Raw genomic sequence first — 17,629 nt, 5'->3', positions numbered from 1 at the left:
CCCGAGAAAAACGAGGGCGCTCTGGCTCTGGCAGCCCGCGGATAGCCAGAAGTGGAAAATCGAAGAGCCCCACGTTGAATCACAAAATAATTACCAGTTTGAATAGCTAACTGCCCTTCTGGGTACATCATAGATTAAATAACCAAATTAGCCCAGAAACTGTCAAGTTCCCGTGATGGCCGTAGAGACGAAAAAATCGACCATGGCGATGCACATCATAAAGTAAAGCCTGCAGGCATGAATAGAGGGCGAAGGGGTGCTGGGGGAACTGCAGAATGGATTTCAGAAACACAGAAGGTTGGAAGACAATCTGTTCTCACTGTCGCAGGGACGCGAAATAGCAGAAAAATAACACAGGCCCCTGTGGCTACCATTTTTAGATATCAAGGGAACGTACGATAGCGTGGTTCAAGAAAAATTGTGGGAAATACTGGACCAACGTCTCCGCTATTTAGATGCCTGCCGAAAGAGAACAACTGACACACCCTTTTCCTCCATCGTTTTAGAATGTTGTCAGTCGCTAGCGTCACTTGTGGCGGACGATGCAACAACGCAACACTTTGCATTTCCTCCGAAATAGTGGTGTACAGTTGCAGGTCTTGAACAACTCTCGACTGACGCGCCCCTATGAGCCGCACGTGAAAAATAGGTCCGTTCGATTCGCTTGCACCACGTGAACCAGTTCACGAGGTGCTGCACCTTACCATTCGTTTCAGCGGTGCAGCATTGACAACCGCTGAACCCTGCCATTCGTTTCGAAAGGCGCAGAAGAGGTGCAGCACCGGTTCACTATTTTCCTGCACCTCCTTCGCTGACGGTGCCGGCATGGTGCAGGCGCGCGTGCAGCTGAGCAGACGACGCAGCACTTAGACGTAGGTGGCTTAGGCGCCGTACCCGCCTCTACAAATGCGGTGTGTTTTGCCAAGATGTTTGCGACTCATAAATTGTCCGCATGTGCGTTTCGCCATAGGTCAGTGTTTGCTGAATGGTGTAAATTAACCGAAAAGAAATAAGGCCAACACCTTGTCGGCACATCGTCATTTGTTTCGGGTGTCGTGCTGTGCCTGCACCGCTGAACTCATGCTGCACAATTTCTGAACTTCGCGTGCACAGCCGTGAACCGGTTCCTACCGGTGCAGGTGAATCGAACGGACCTAATGCTTAGCTACACCTTTCCTTCCTCCGTGCTTAGCTATTACCGCCCACCAAGGAGGATACATAAAACTTGCTGGAGTGGAAGGGACGCTGTGCGAGTGAAGCCAGCCGCCGCCATCTTGCCAGTGGCAAAAAGCGTGCTCAGCGCCCTCGCGAGCTGCTGATTTCGTCCGTTCTTGTTTCACCTTGTCGGCTTGTAAAGACAAATGGTTTACAATGGTTGCCTCTTGCGTAATTTACGGATGTACGAACAGGTTGAAAAAAGGTTGTGGCCTCACATTCCACCTGTACGTACACGAAAACGTCTTCGACATAGCCATTCCGCGCTCATTACTAAAGGGAGCTATAGCTGACGCGATCTAAGCGTGCAAAACATAACAGTCCGGATTTGTTTTACAGATTTACTAAAAATCCCGTAACGCGGAGCCTCTGGGAGTGGGCCGTTCGCCGTGAGAAGTAGAATGCGAAAGACTGAGATCACTTCGCTCTGTGTACTTCGCGCCAGAGTGCTTTGACCACCTCTTTGACATTGAAGGGAAGCATGTGAAATGGGGTTATGAAGTGGCATTGAAGGCACTTCAACATGAAGAAGGGTTGTGGCTCGGAAACAAACTTACGAAAGTCCACGTCCAATGGGAAAAGCAAGAAAATGAAGGTGTGATATGCCGTACAACTGAACGAGTGCCTCAGTTGCTGACGCTTTGGACTTCTGCGAACAAAAGCTAAAGCTGCCGCAATTCAAGGGTGCCAGCACAAGATCTACGTTTATTAGAACTTTTGATGGCTTGTTTGACATCTTAAACTCCAGGAACCCGCTGGCAAAGTCGTACAAAGCGCCCCTTCGGCAAGAAAACGAAGCATTCTGGAAGTCGTTTTTTTTTTTTTTTTTGTGGAGACTCGAACGTACATAAACGGGCTGAGAGACCCGGCAGTGACAGAAGGACTGAAAAAAATGGATTCATTGGTTTTTGGATATGCATGGCAAGCACCGAAAGAATGTTTGACAGACTTAATTCTCAGCCAGGGTCAGCTGAAATACTTACTGACACACAAACTCAGTCAAGACTATGCCGAAAACTTCTTTGAATCAATACGTGGATGAGGCGGCCATAACAACAACCCAACAGCTTCGCAGTTTATGGCTGCATACAAGCGTCTATTGGTTCAGACGGAAGTCACGTCTTCAAGTTCTGGACACTGCTCCCAAGATGTTCTCTCCGTATTGAATGCAACGACTCCTGCAGCCATGGTACATCCAAAAAGCAATCTCACTGACATGCGCTAGGCCCCAGTCCTGCAGCTCGATGACCACGACAATACGCATCGCATTGACTAGCCCGAAAGCTTTTCTGCTTTCGTCAATTCCGTGGTGCCATACATAGCAGGCTTCATTGTTCAAAAGGTCGAACTGCAACTACCCGTGAAGAGTGCATAGCAGCCATGCACTCAGATGAGCTGACACCTTTAATTAAATGTAAGAGGCGAGGTGGTCTTGTTTTACCGTCGCGAGCTCATGTCATTAGCCCCTGTAAAGAAGTCGAGGACTGAGGTGGCTACAGGCTGAATGTGACAACGGTGAAGTCAAGAGCAAGACACCTCATCCTGAAAAATCTATGAGCTTCCTCCTAGAAAAACTGGTTCCATAAACTAGAGCAGCACGTCCTAGACTTTGATACGCTTGATAATCAGGTTTACAGTTTGTGCAGGCAAATCGCTGAACAATACGTAAAGGTGAGGATACAACACATGACGAAGAAAAAAAAAACCGAGAATCGGTCAAAAGTAAGGTGGGACCACTTTTGACAAGGGCAATAATTTTCAACCACCAGTAGGGCACCTATGTTTTCGATTAGGTGTTTGCTTTAGGCATCGCGATTTGATGCATATGCACTTTAATTGAGTTTTCTACATGCCACTTGGCTGCGTACAAGTCGCAATAAACATTTACAACCAGAGTTACTTGTTTTCGTTGCTTTATAAACACACGAGTCACTTCACCCGCAGCGCGGTGAAGAATTAAATTTGCAGCGCTCGGCTCTTTTCTGCCACTGGCAACATGGCCGCCGCATGCTCGGCGCGGCTTCACTCTCTCCCGTAGCGGCGCATAGGCGGCTTCCACTCCAGCAAGTTTTATGTATCCTCCTTGCCGCCCACCACCGTAATGATAGATGAATGGATGGATGGATATGGCTGTACCCTTTAGATCGGGCGGTGGCTAACGCCATCAAGCCGTAAACTTAATGAACGAAAAACTAGATTTAATTTTTTTTCTTTAAATAGTGAGGTTCAGGATTCGTACTCTGCAGTGACGGGTTTATATTTCACTTGTGCCTTGACTTTAGCCATCAATTCAATAACCTCCTTTTAGTTATTTCTACCTGCTTAAAGTCTATCTTGCCCTCCCTGTTTCTAATCCCCAGTGCTTTGAAAAAATCTGCGCCACCATCCTTAACTATAGGGTGAAGCCCTTTACAGATCATTATCAGGTGTTCAGCAGTTGCCTTCTCCTCTCCACACGCACTGCATACCGTGTCAACCTTTTCGTATTTGACCCGATATGTCTTGGTCCGCAATACTCCCGTCCTGGCATAAAACAGTAGAGAACTACCCCGGGTATTATAGATCCTTTCCTTGGCAATTTTCTGCTTAAAAGTTCGATGGATCTCTAGAGCGGACTTCTTAATCATGCCAATTTTTCACATATCAGTCTCAGCTTCCTTCACCTTCTTCTTAACCGATAATTCTTTTTGGTTTGGCCCCCCGCTGTTTTCTAAGTATTTACCAGTCAATTTCCTGGTTCGCTTCCTCCATTTTGCATCGACATTCTTCATGTACAAGTAGCTGAAAACCTTCCTAGCCAAACGCTCCTCCCCCATTTCTCTCAATCGCTTCTCAAATTTGATCTTGCTGCTAGCTTCCCTGCCCTCAAATGATGTCCATCCCATATCACTTTGTTCCCTGATTTGGTGTATTCACGTGAGCTCCTAAAGCAAGCCTACCTATTCCACGTTGCTTAATTTCTAATCTTGCTCGAACTTCTGACCTCATGCACAAGACCGCATTGCCGAACGTCAGCCCAGGAACCATGACCCCTTTCCATATTACTCTCACAACATCATACCTATTGTAATTATACAGTGCCCTATTTTTCATCACTGCTGCATTCCTGTTACCTTTAGTCGTCACGTATATTTCGTGTTCCCTTAGGTACCCGGTCCCATTGCTTATCCATACGCCCAGATATTTGTATTTATCTGTTACCTCTAGCCTGACTTCCTGTATTGTACGCTCACTACCTTCATTATCATTAAAAATCATGACTGCTGATTTTTCCTTACTGATTCAGAAATCTAATTTATTTCCCTCAGTACCGCAGATGTCCATCAATCTCTGCAAATCTTCCTTGTTGTCGGCCATTAGCACTATATTGTAGCGATGCTGAGGCAGACAGGTTAAAAAACAAGCGTATTTATTAGGGCGAACTTGTGCCCACGATTCTAAAGACTGGGGTGTTCAAGTCCGAGTAGCCGAGTGGCACAGATACAACTATCTTCCTCTTCCTCGTTGCCGGAGCGCATGAACGCGTGGCGCATGCCAGCCGGGTCTTGCTTGTGCTCTTGCCACGATGACTGCGGTGGGCTACTTGAACGTGGCCAACCTGTCGCGGCATTATCCCCCTCCTCAGACGCATCGTCCCGATGCTTAAGACAGTGAAAAGATACATGCGCACTCTCACTCGTTTTTCGACGATCTGTCATGATGGGGTTTCATGCGGACTACGTGTACCACTTCCGTGGGATTGCGGTGTCTTGAAGTCACGTGTCCAGCGGTTCTGACTTCATGAGTGACGTTGCTGATACGGTTGAGGACTTCATAAGGGCCGAAGTATCGGCAAAGAAGCTTTTCAGAGAGTCCGCGGCGGCGCACTGGTATCCATATCCACACTTTGTCACCGGGATGATAAAGTGCGTCACTGCGTCGCTTGTTGTACCGACTAGAATCGACGTGCTGTTGGTGGCGTATTCAGTATCTTGCCATTTGCCGTGCTTCTTCGGCTCTTTGCAAGAAGTCATCTAAGTCAGGTGGATAGCTGCTTTCGTCCTGTAGTGGTAACATGGCATCCAGCGAGGTGGTCACTCTTCGGCCGAATACTAGTTCGAAAGGAGCAACATGGGTTGTTTCTTGAACGGCTGTATTATATGCGAATGTTACGTAGGGTAATATTTCATCCCACTGTTTATGTTCAACATCGACATACATTGATAGCATGTCGGTCAGAGTTCGGTTGAGGCGTTCGGTTAAGCCATTTGATTGAGGGTGATACGCCGTTGTTCTTCTGTGATCGGTATTTGTCATGCGCATCAGGCATTGCATTAGGTCTGCAGTAAATGCGGTGCCCCGATCCGTAATAACGAGGATGGGCACACCATGTCTGAGCACTATGTTGTTCACAAAGAATTTTGCGACTTCGGCAGCTGTCGCACTGTACAGAGAGTCAGTCTCAGCATAACGGGTCAGATAGTCTGTGGCTACGACTATCCATTTCTTGCCTGCACACGATGTCGGGAAAGGTCCTAGGAAGTCCATGCCGACTTGTTGGAATGGGACATCTGGAGGGTCTATTGGCTGGACAAGGCCGGCTGGTTTTACGGGTGGAGTTTTGCGCCGTTAACATTGACGACAAGTTTTCACGTAGTGTTGCACTGATGCGAGCAACTTAGGCCAATAGTATTTCAGGCGAATCCTGGCGAATGTTCGGCTCACACCCATGTGTCCAGATGTTGGCTCGTCGTGGCATGCGTGCAGAATTTCCTCTCGCATGGCTGTGGGCACGACTAGTAAAAACGTTTCACCATTAGGTTCGAAGTTCCTCCTGTAAAAGACACTTCCTCGAAGGCAGAACGCGGAGAGCCCTCTGGAGAATATGCGAGGGACTTGAACGTCGAGACCCTGCAGGTGTTGTATAAGCGCCAGCAAATCCGGGTCATCTCGTTGTAGTTGAGCGATTTCGGATGCGTCGACAACGCCTAGAAACGGGAAGTCTTCCTCTTCAGGTACACTTGGATCGACGGGAGAGCGTGACAGGCAGTCGGCATCACTGTGTTTCCTTCCAGATTTGTACACGACCGTAATGTCATACTCCTGCAGCCTGAGGCTTCATCTTGCTAGTCGACCTGACGGGTCCTTGAGATTTGCCAGCCAGCATAGAGCATGGTGGTCACTGACAGCTCTGAACGGTCTACCATAAAGGTATGGTCGAAACTTGTTTAGTGCTTAGATGACTGCGAGGCACTTTTTTTCAGTTTATTTATTTATTTTTATTTGTCGCAAAAAATATACACGCATTGCGGTAGAATATACAGAAGGAGGTACCATAGCACAATGCTGAGTAGTTGCAGAGTAGTTAGCCTCAGCTTTTGATAGTTTGCGGCTGGCATAGGCTAACACTTTTTCTTGACCATTTTGCCATTGGACAAGGATGGCGCCGAGGCCGACATTGCTGGCATCGGTATGGACTTCAGTGTCGGCTGTCTCATCAAAATGGGCAAGTATTGGTGAACACTGTAGTCGTTTTCTTAATTCGTCAAAAGCTTTCTGTTGTTCGCTTTCCCATGTGAAGGGCACGTCGTCTTTCGTCAGTTTTCTAAGAGGATCCGCAATCTTTGAGAGATTTTCAACAAATCGCCTATAATAGGCACATAAACCCAAAAATCGACGCACTGACTTTTTGCCTCTGGGTGTGGGGAACCTCTGAACAGCGGCTGTCTTTTCGGGATCAGGACGAACATCATCAGAACTAATGACATGTCCAAGGAATCGCAGCTCTTCGAAGCCGAAGTGGCATTTTTCGGGTTTGATTGTCAATTTCGCTGACCGGATGGCTTCCAATACTGTGCGTAGTCGCTCTAGATGTTTGTCAAACGTTGCAGAGAATACCACCACGTCATCCAAACACTAGGCATGACTGCCATTTCAATCCCGCGAGGACAGTGTCCATCATTCGCTGGAACGTCGCTGGCGCAGAACAGAGGCCGACTGGAAGAGCTTTGAATTCGTAGAGGCCGTCTGGTGTTACGAATGCCGTTTTTTCACGGTCCCGCTCGTCGACCTCTATTTGCCAATATCCGCTTTTCAGATCTAAGGAGGAGAAAAACTTTGCGGATCGCAACCGATCTAGTGTATCGTCGATACGTGGCAAGGGGTAGACATCTCGTTTAGTTACACTGTTCAGTTTTCTGTAGTCGACACAGAATCTAAGTGTGTTGTCTCTCTTCTTAACGAGCACTACGGGGGACGCCCATGGACTATTCGAAGGCTGGATGACATCATCCGAAAGCATCTCCTCCACTTGCTTCTTGATAATTTCCCGTTCTTTCTGTGACACCCGATATGGATGCTGGCATATAGGCCTCGTGTCGTCTTGCGTTATAATTCTGTGTTTCGTGATTGACGTGCACTGGACCTTCGAGGCACTTGAAAAGCAATCAGAGAATTCTTTCACCAAGGCGTAAATCTGTTTCTTTTGACTGTCCGGAAGGCTCTGATTGACGGTCACGGATGTGTCGATGTTGCAGGCCACTGGTCGAGTGGTTGATGTCGTTAAGCTGCAAAGTTCAGTCGCCATACAGAAGTCGTGTAAATAGGCAATAGCCGTGCCTTGAGCGATGTGTTGAAGTTCATTGGAGAAATTTGTGAGTAGGACATCTGCACGGCCTTTCGTCAAATGAACAAGACCCCTAGCCACGCAGACACCTTTGTTCAAAAACAGCCCTACATTTGTATCCGCTATGCCTTCACGGTTGTACAATGCGTCATTTTCTACGAGCACCATTATACTGCAGCGTGGCGGCACAGTTACGTCATCTTGAACAACGCGTAGAGCAGTTAGGCGTCGTTCCTCAGATTCCTCCACAGGTATAGCTCGTTCAGTCGAAAACGACACGCTGGATCTACGCAGGTTAATTACGGCGCCATTAGCTCGCAAAAAATCCATTCCTATAATGAGTTCCCTTGAACATTCTGGCAGCACAATGAAATCGGCCACGTAAATAAAGCCCCGTATTTCAAGTCTTGCAGTGCATCTGCCAAGGGGCGTAATAATGTGACCGCCTGCCGTGCGTATCTGCGATCCACTCCACTGTGTCACAACTTTGTTTAGCTTTTTCACCATCTTGTGGCTTATCACTGAATAATCAGCACCGGTGTCGACTAAGGCATTCAACTCCCATCCTTCCATTCTCAGCCGCAAATCTGAGGCAACGTTTTCGTTGCTGCACCCATCTACCGCAAATACACCGTCATCACCCTCAAACCATATTGGAGGATCTTCGTAACTGACGTTATCAGCGGCCTCACCTCCACAGGTAGCTTGCTTCAGTTTTCCGGGAGTGGACTTGGAGAGCGATGACCAGGCTGCCTTGAAGGTCTACGTGGGCTGGAGGACCGGTAGCGCATAGGCGATGGTGACCGTGACCGGTGTTGGCGTAGAGTTGACGAGTTCTGGCGCGTAGACAAGTACTCCTCAATCTCCGCTGGTCGTTCGCCGTTTCGGGGGCACGGTGCATACGACGGGAAGCCTCTTAATTCAGCCTGTCGGTAATGTCGGTAAGGACAGAATCTGTACAGATGACCCGCTTCCCCACAATGAAAACACAGAGGCCGGCGCTCGTGATCATGCCATACGTCACTTTTCCTGGGCCTACGCTCCACATAGTGATGTGTGCTACGTGCTCCTGGGGGCAGATAGGTAGCTGTTGGTTCCCGCGGACGAGGTGCGCTGCGTGCCGCAGGTGGGAGAGGAGTCGTCGCCATCGCAACTGCTGCATTGCTGTGTACGGTGGGTTGTCTGACAACCTCAGAGTATGTTCGGATAGGTCGAACCGGCTGCAGCTCACGCTCTGGCTCTCGTATCACCTGCCTCAGTTCGTCACGAACAACGTCCGTAATGGATAGTGCAGTTGGAGTCTGGGGCATTTGCAGTCTGCTCAGTTCTTCTCTAACAACTGATCTAATGAGCTCTCGCAGGGCTTCAACGTCGTTTTGCACGCCTCCGGAGAATACCTGTGCAGATGCACAGTTAAGATTCCGGTTGTACTGCCGAGCCCGCTGTTCCAGTGTTTTTTCGATGGCTGTCGCTTCCGAGTAAAACTCAGCAACTGTGCTTGGAGGGTTGCGGACGAGAACGGTGAACAGCTCTTGCTTCACTCCGCGCATTAGATGGCGCACCTTTTTATCCTCAGCCATGTTGTAATCCGCCCGCTTGAATAGACGGACCATGTCCTCAATGTACATAGCAGCACTCTCGTTCGTGAGCTGGTTTCTCGATTGAAGAGCAGCCTCCGCCTTTTCTTTCCGGTCTATATTCGCGAACGTAGCCACCGCTTGTCGACGAAATACCTCCCAGGTAGACAACGAGGTTTCATGGTTCTCAAACCACGTCTTTGCGAAGTCTTCCAGGGCGAAGTATACGCGACGGAGCTTCTCTCTTTCGTCCCATCCATTCAAGCTCGCCACTCTCTCGAACAGGTCCAACCAATCTTCAACATCCTCGTACGAGTCGCCGTGGAATGCTGGCGGCTGGTGCGGTTGGCTAATGAACACTTGTGCCGGTGTTACCTCCCAAGTAACCACGGATATCCGTTAGGAATACGTCGGGACGTCCGTCTCGGATATTCCGGACATCCATCAGATATCCGCGGACGTACAATGTACGTCCAATGGACATACTGTGAATGTACAAAGGTAACAAATTTGTACGTTCGCTCGTCATCCGTCTTGGACAGCCGACACGGACATTAAAAGGACCATCAGGGGATATATTATACATATACACAGGTACATATATGTTCATTATAGATATGTATATTGATTTCTTATTCATTGTGCATAAATAATCTACCCCCTAATGGTCCTTTGAATGTCCATGCGGCCTGTCCGAGGCTGATGTTGAGCGAGCACAAATACCTAGCTATATACATATGTGTGTGTGTGTGTGGTAATATCGAGGGTCCTTGAGGTTTTGTGCACTCTTGCAATTGATGCTTGAACGTCTTTCACAAGAACCCTTTTGCTGCAGATTAAATATCAAAGTGCTAAAATTATTTCTGGTGCAATGCTAAATTAAAACAAGATTCATGGACACGAATAAGGTGACGACTAGGGATCCGGAGTGCCAATTACCAGCTGTTTATTGATGGTATAAGCTAGAAAAAACAATCATGCACAGCGACGTGAAAGAGTACAGCGAACTTTCATGCCACTGTGCATGCTTAGAAGCTTATTTGTTTTCAAGCTTTTACCATCGATAAAACAGAACAACATATGTTTGGCAAACTTAGCCATCAACTTGCCCAGGAACAAGTGCTAAAGCGTAAGAAGATTGGGCTCACACAAGGTCTCAGATGCAATAAAATGTTTATTATCATTAGGTCAAATCATGTACTCTAGTAATAATGAATAAATAAATTAAGCAAACACTAATTAAATCAAGTACGATGTTCAAGTTGAAGTGTGAACACAATGATGAGAATAGAAGCACAGCTCCACACAATTCTAGCAGTGAAGGTAATACAATGAAAGAAGTTAACTGTGATTATTTCATTTTGTAATATCAAAATTAAAACTTACAGGGTCATAAAGACACAAGCTTTGGTACAAACAAAAAATGTCAAGAACATTTAGCAAGAAATAAAAAAGGTTTAAGTTAAAAACTGACAAAATCCAGTATGATGCAAAACACCATTCCAATACAATACTGCAGAACAGGCGACAAATATGACTGTTGCAAAAATACAAAAACAAACATGAAATATGAAATACCAAAAAAAATGTATAAGACAAATTCACATCATGGAAAGCACAGGGCTCAATTCCATCACATGCTGAAAATGGATAACACAGTTTTATTGTTTATTAAGTACAATAAACATTAATCATACATAAAACTGTCGTTCGCCCAGAAGCATTTTAGAGCTCTACATAGAACAATGCAATGGGACAATTAAGATACCCTTATGACATGGATATCTCTTAAACACTATTAACAGTCCTCACATAGACATCAGTTTTAATTCAAGCACAACCAATACACCTCTTTATCTTTGGAGAATGTGAATGTTTATTGCACAATAGTGGCTGTTTCGTTTCACTGCTAGCACAATATGGTGACCAAATAACTGTCATATTAAAGGGGTAGTGCCACCATTTTTTTTGAAGGACAGTTTACTCTGCCCTACAAATCTGTGTATAGAGATAGCTCGGAGCAAGTGTGAAGTACAGCAAATGCCGAGATAGATTATTTTGGAATTAAAGCCAGAAGGGTGTCTTGAAGGGCCAGTTGATACACGATTTGCATGAGCGCATGACTCAAACTATGTACCTAAGAGACGACAAAAATTTATTGTCTTTCCTGTGCTGAGCAAAGCACCAGGAAATACCCAGCACAAGACAAAAAATTTCCGCCATCCCTTACGCACGCGGTGCGAGCCATGCACTCAAGATCGTTAGCAAAGCAGGCGTAAGGCTTTCTCGGCAGCTTATGCGAAAAAGTAAAGTAACCCCAAAGAGCATGCGTGCATAAAGAAGCACAGGACACAATACGAGGAATGCATTAACAATGTATTACGACATTCCGTTGTCATGTGGCTACACCTATGCTGGACAGACCAGTCAATGTTTGAACGATCACCTGAATGAGCACCCGTTCAATCTCAAGACTTCAACAAGCAGAACCTTAGCAGCCCATTGTTCCTCGTGCAGCTGCACCCAGCTCTTCCATAATTGAAAGATGCTTTCACGATATCGTAACAAGATCGAGTGCGAAATCAACGAAGCCTTCCATATTAGGAAGAAAGGACACGTGTGTCAGTGAGCCTCCACTTGCCCTCCTCGAAAAAGAGAACATGTTTCTGAGCTGTTAACTTTGGACATTTTGACTCGTGAGAGATTCATCTTGCTTTTCATCTTTATGAGCAAGTGTTGTAGTCCTATTTGTTTTTGCAGCTCTATATTTTCCCGTGTAATAAACACACACACAGTTGTTGCTCAGTTCCATTGTTCCTCAGTGTTGTGCGGTCATTCTTTCTTCGTCCCAATTTAGTGCCATTTTTCCCTCAGTACTAGTAAAGCCAATTTTCCCAAGGTGCACCTCGCGACATCGACACTAGCTTGACGTCAGGCTACAGTACTAATTCTGGCGACATCATACAGGATACTCGCCTGGCCATGGGAACATCACAATTTCTTGCTCCAGCATGTGAAGAGCTCATATCGCGACTTGAGAGTACAGTAGGAACCAAGACTAGTTTTTAATAACATGTTGTAATTACTTTTTCAGGGAGCACTTACACTTATTTTCTAGGATCAGCAGGGCTTGGCTTAACATTTAACGCAACGGTGGTATAGTGTCTAAGGTACTCAGCTGCTGACCCGCAGGTCGCGGGATCAAATCCCGGCTGTGGCTGCTGCATTTCCGATGGAAGCGGAAATGTACGCCCGTGTGCTCAGATTTGGGGACACGTTAATGAATCCCAGGTGGTCGAAATTTCCGGAGCCCTCCACTACGGCGTCTCTTATAATCATATGGTGGTTTCGGGATGTTAAAGCCCACATATCATTTAACGCAAGAAAACAACAAATTAAAACTTTCATGTAACAACCACTTAAAGGGGAACTCCGGCGTTTTTTCAATATTAACTGATGTCAATAAAACTTTAAACATGTGTTTTCATTGGTACCGTGATAATATGTGCCAAATTATGCACCCTAAGTCATTCAGTTTCTTGGAAAACAAATTTTAAAATTAGTAGCCGATTCTGCAATCACACTAGTAAACGCAGGCCACCCTGTGCATGTGACGTAAGGGCCTACTCTTTTTGGAAAACCCTGCATTCCCCGGCAGACAGATGCAATGTGCGCTTTCTTCTACGAGGTGACAACGCTAGCACAGTTCAGTTTTGTCAGCTGTATACAACATGTTCGTCATCGTTGATGTCGGTCTTACAATATTGAGCAACAAGAAAATCGATTCGGGGCATGTCAGATGCTTCACGCGCCGGCGGGTCGAAATCAAAAAGCGATGCTTCTGCGCTGAGATAGTAGCTGCAATCATTGCTGAACTTGTCACTAGTAAGTTCAGACGCTCTGGCACAGCTTGCTTCTGCGTCGATATCGCCAACTTGCTTTTCGCGCATCAGAAGAGGAATGTGAGCTATGTGTGCACCCTAGCAAGCCGTGGCGGGGTGTAGCCGATCTCGTGACGTCATCAGCGACGAATTCTCGAGACGTCATCTGATACCCACCATGGATGACAGAGCAGCTTCCCATTTTGGTCTTTGTTTTGACTTGTCGCTTATTGCTTAATTAAAATTACTGACGAGTACCTGGGCAAAATTAACCACCTTAGCCTTTGCAGGATTGTCAATACTATTTGAAAACAGCATTATCTCAGTATGGTCGAAAATGCACCGGAGTTCCCCTTTAAGAAAACAAAGCATCTCTTCATAGCAAAGCGGTGCGTCAAAAACTGTTGAAGGGTAATCTATCCTAAATGCAATCAATTCTTCTTTTAGTGCCCTCAAGACAGATGAAGCAGTGGAATAGTAACAAATTTTCCGTGCCAGGGTAACCTAGCAACCTTGCGTACATTTATTAATGGCCAACATTTAACACCAGAAAGCTATGAAACCACAAAAACATCAATGGTGCCAGAAATAAATGGCTTCTCATACAAGTTTTCTTTTACTTTGAATTCACGGCCAATGATGCAGGGCACCTTTCGGCACATATGGTGCTAACAACACATTAAGGTGAGAGAATTGTCTGCGCTTTGCAGGCCCAAGGCGTTATGTCTAAAGGACTACTTAGCCAAGCATTATGCAGCTTTTTCGCAATCCCCAAACACAACAGGTGCATATAGTCCAGTGGTGCAGAGGTCACACAGTCTATGGGCAGTGATGTTAATACTGATGCGCCCCGGTGATGGTCAGAGTCAATCTGACGCCTGAAAGAATCATCCGTACGCAAAGTGGATGACGTAGTAGGGAAGCTGAGTCGACTGTTTCTGTATGTACCCTCAGCTGTGCACTTAGGACACCCAGAATAACCTGTATGTCCTTTAATCTGAAACACAAATGATCGTGCTGGGGCATCCAAAACAAAACACTTCAAAGAAACATCAATTAGGTGCCCATGAAAAATCATTCCTTGGGAAAGAAGTTGTTGCAGGTCACTGACAAGTTTGTTGAGAAACTCATTGGCTGAAGCAGGCTTTCCTGGGCCTGCGAAAATTCCAACTACAAAGGGTGGTATTCTTCGATCTTCACGAATCATGCACTGTATGGGCCACAACTGCATGGTGGAGCTTTTGGAAATTGGCAGCCCGTCAATGTTAAAGGCAAGAGAAACATGACTGCCTTCATAACGTGCTTTTGACAAAGCATTCTCGAGGCTTTTCTGTAGCCCAAAGTGGCAGTAATGTCCCGGTACCATTGAACTGACAACAGGTGCACGCTGTGTATCTCTAGGCGTGGCGAGAAGAGTATGAGCGTCGCTAGGCAGAGATGAAGAATCGAAAGTACTGACCTTGAGAATTTTTAGAAGAGCGGACAAAGCTATATGAGTAACATTTTCTTTGATGACCCAACTGCGCAGTGACACAACAAAATCTTTGTGCTTTGACAATGCATCAGTGGAAGATGAACAAACAGGTACCTCCGGGACTCCGCTTACAGGAGAAGGCACATCGCTGAGTTGCATTGGCGAGCCTTCGGGTTCAGTGTGCGATGCTCCGGTGGACGAACATGGTGAACATTTTGTAGGCGATGTGTCCGTTGAGTCACTTTCGGTGACGCAAGGCGAACTGCCCTCAGGGGGCGCCGAGCTGCAGCAATCCGCCTGAGTAGCTGCTGATGTAGCCGCAGTGTTTTCGTCAGAACGGTTGATTGGGCGAGTTGGTGATACATGACTAATTATGAAATGGAAGCGCACAACGTAGAAGCAAACGGAAAGACAGGGACAAGCGCTTGTCCCTGTCTTTCCGTTTGCTTCTACGTTGTGCGCTTCCATTTCATAATTAGTTTTCGTCAGCCCCAGGCACGCAAATGCTCGGACACTCACTGGCACAGCATGTGTTACTGCATGCGCGTAGTGTACCACACTCACTACTGCATTGTTCGAAGTTCCCGATTCCTTCAGACGTTGACGGCTGGCTGCCGGCTTGAAATCCGAAATCCCGAAATATTGCCTTTGTTTGCAATGACGCTTTCTTGCGCGTGTAAGACTTTTCCTTCGCTTTAGGCATGCTGACACCTGCGACGGAAACACATTGTAGTACTCATACGAAGTTCTGAAGTCTTTGACTGTATTCTTAATAAATAAATAAATGTAGCTGTCTTACCTCCGTAGCTGGGGAAGAAAATAGAATCGTATCTGCACTGGCACTACAAGCACGCCGCCATTATCCACAGGACTAACAGAACAAATCCAGTGGCTTGGCTTGACTGGGCGATGGCTCGCCAAACGAAACTTTTTTTTTTCTTCGCTGTTTGGATAGATCACCGTCAATATAAACAACGTCGTTAAAGTAGCTTTATAATATTTAACAATTAGGCGGTATATTACAACCGTTTTTGATGATAATTATTATCAAATAACCTAAATTGGAAACGCCATTTTTGTGACTTGTTTCAGTTTTTGAGAGAGACATTTGCGACGCGGCAGCAGTGTCATCGCTAGCACCGTGTGTATCACCTTCCTCCGTGGTGTACCGCATGTAACTATTACATTTGTCGGGTTGTCGGGTTGCGCTCGCTCCGTGGCATTTATTTACCTAAAGTATTCTTACACGTGATTTGTAATAAACGTTCAGCAGTGAAAAGTTAGTCTATTCAGTGATAGATTGAGTGTATGGTTTCATTGTATATCTTTTGCTATAGTGGTCAACGGGATAAAAAATTTTAATTGATTTCATGGAACAATTATTTTTAAAACTGTAGGTCACTTTCGACTGACAAAAACTAGTAAGATAAGTGCACGATATACTACAAGCAGTGCACAGTATACAACATAAATTATACGAGCACATATATTTTTAACCCTGACAAAAAGTGCACATGCCTTAAAAAACCCTGAACTAGATGCTATATTTTTTTTACGTTTCAAAATAGGATTGATATGTGGGGTTAACGTCCCAAAACCACCATATGATTATGAGAGACGCCTAAGTAGTGGTGGGTTCCGCAAATTTCTACCACCTGGGGTTCTTTAACGTGACCCAAATCTGAGCACACGGGCCGACATTTCTGCCTCCATCGGAAATGCAGTCGCCGCCGCCGGGATTTGATCCCGCGACCTTTACGTTTCAAATAACCGTCGCATTCAGTTCAGAATGCCGTGAAAATTAAAAAAACAATACCTCATCCTTGAAGGGCTTTTTGGTTTCCCCAGCGTGTGTGTTGGCCTGGGAATCGGCATGCGAGTCAGCTCACGCCATCCACGGAAACTGTCTGCTCACAGATACACACATTCGCCACTACTCCGGCCGCTATACAAGGAGATATGAGCTCTAGATCTGAAAGCAGATCACTTGTGGATCACCATACGCAATTAAAGCCCCACTATTATCACAAGATTTAGAAAATTTCTGATGACTGCGAGCATAGGATATGCTCATGCACTGCAGTACTCCAAAACTAATTTCAATTCTCATGTGTTCTCTGGGGCCCTTTGATGGATAGCCAGTGGACATTCGCAACTGGCTGTCCGACTGAAATCCTGTTCGGATATCCACCAGAAAGCCACCTATTACATCCCGTCAATGGACCTTCCTTGTACGTCCAGCGAATGTCCGTGCTGTGTCCGCTCTGGATATCCGAATTTTTCGACCTTTGGATTCATAGCGGACAGCCGACGGATATCCGTGGTTACTTGGGCTAGGTAGTCATAGTGGTGGCATCCATCGTTTGAATTCCCCTTGGTGTAAAGTGAAGAGGACCGAACTCAGGTGAGTCACCTAGAAGACGGCGACTTGCCCTCTGGTGTACAGGAGTCACTTCCACGGGGTTGACACGCTGGTCGTCGGGGCTAGGCTGTCTTGAGATCGTGGGGCTTCGATTCATAACACAGCAACTCCACCAGAAATGTAGCGATGCTGAGGCAGACAGGTTAAAAAAACAAGCGTATTTATTAGGGCGAACTTGTGCCCACGATTCTAAAGACTGGGGTGTTCAAGTCGAGTAGCCGAGTGGCACAGATACAACTATCTTCCTCTTCCTCGTTGCCGGAGCGCACGAACGCGTGGCGCATGCCAGCCGGGTCTTGCTTGTGCTCTTGCCACGACGATTGCGGCGGGCTACTTGAACGTGACCAACCTGTCGCGGCAATATCATCTGCGTACATTAATGATGGTAGTGCCTGATCAATGAGTTTTCCTTGTTTGACGAAAGAGAGGTTGAAGCCAAGTCCACTTCCCTCTAAT

This window comes from Rhipicephalus microplus, chromosome 5, assembly GCF_043290135.1.
Source record: "Rhipicephalus microplus isolate Deutch F79 chromosome 5, USDA_Rmic, whole genome shotgun sequence".
NCBI lineage: Eukaryota > Metazoa > Arthropoda > Arachnida > Ixodida > Ixodidae > Rhipicephalus > Rhipicephalus microplus.
The sequence above is the reverse complement of the archived record's forward strand: the minus strand, read 5'-3'. Positions refer to the sequence as shown.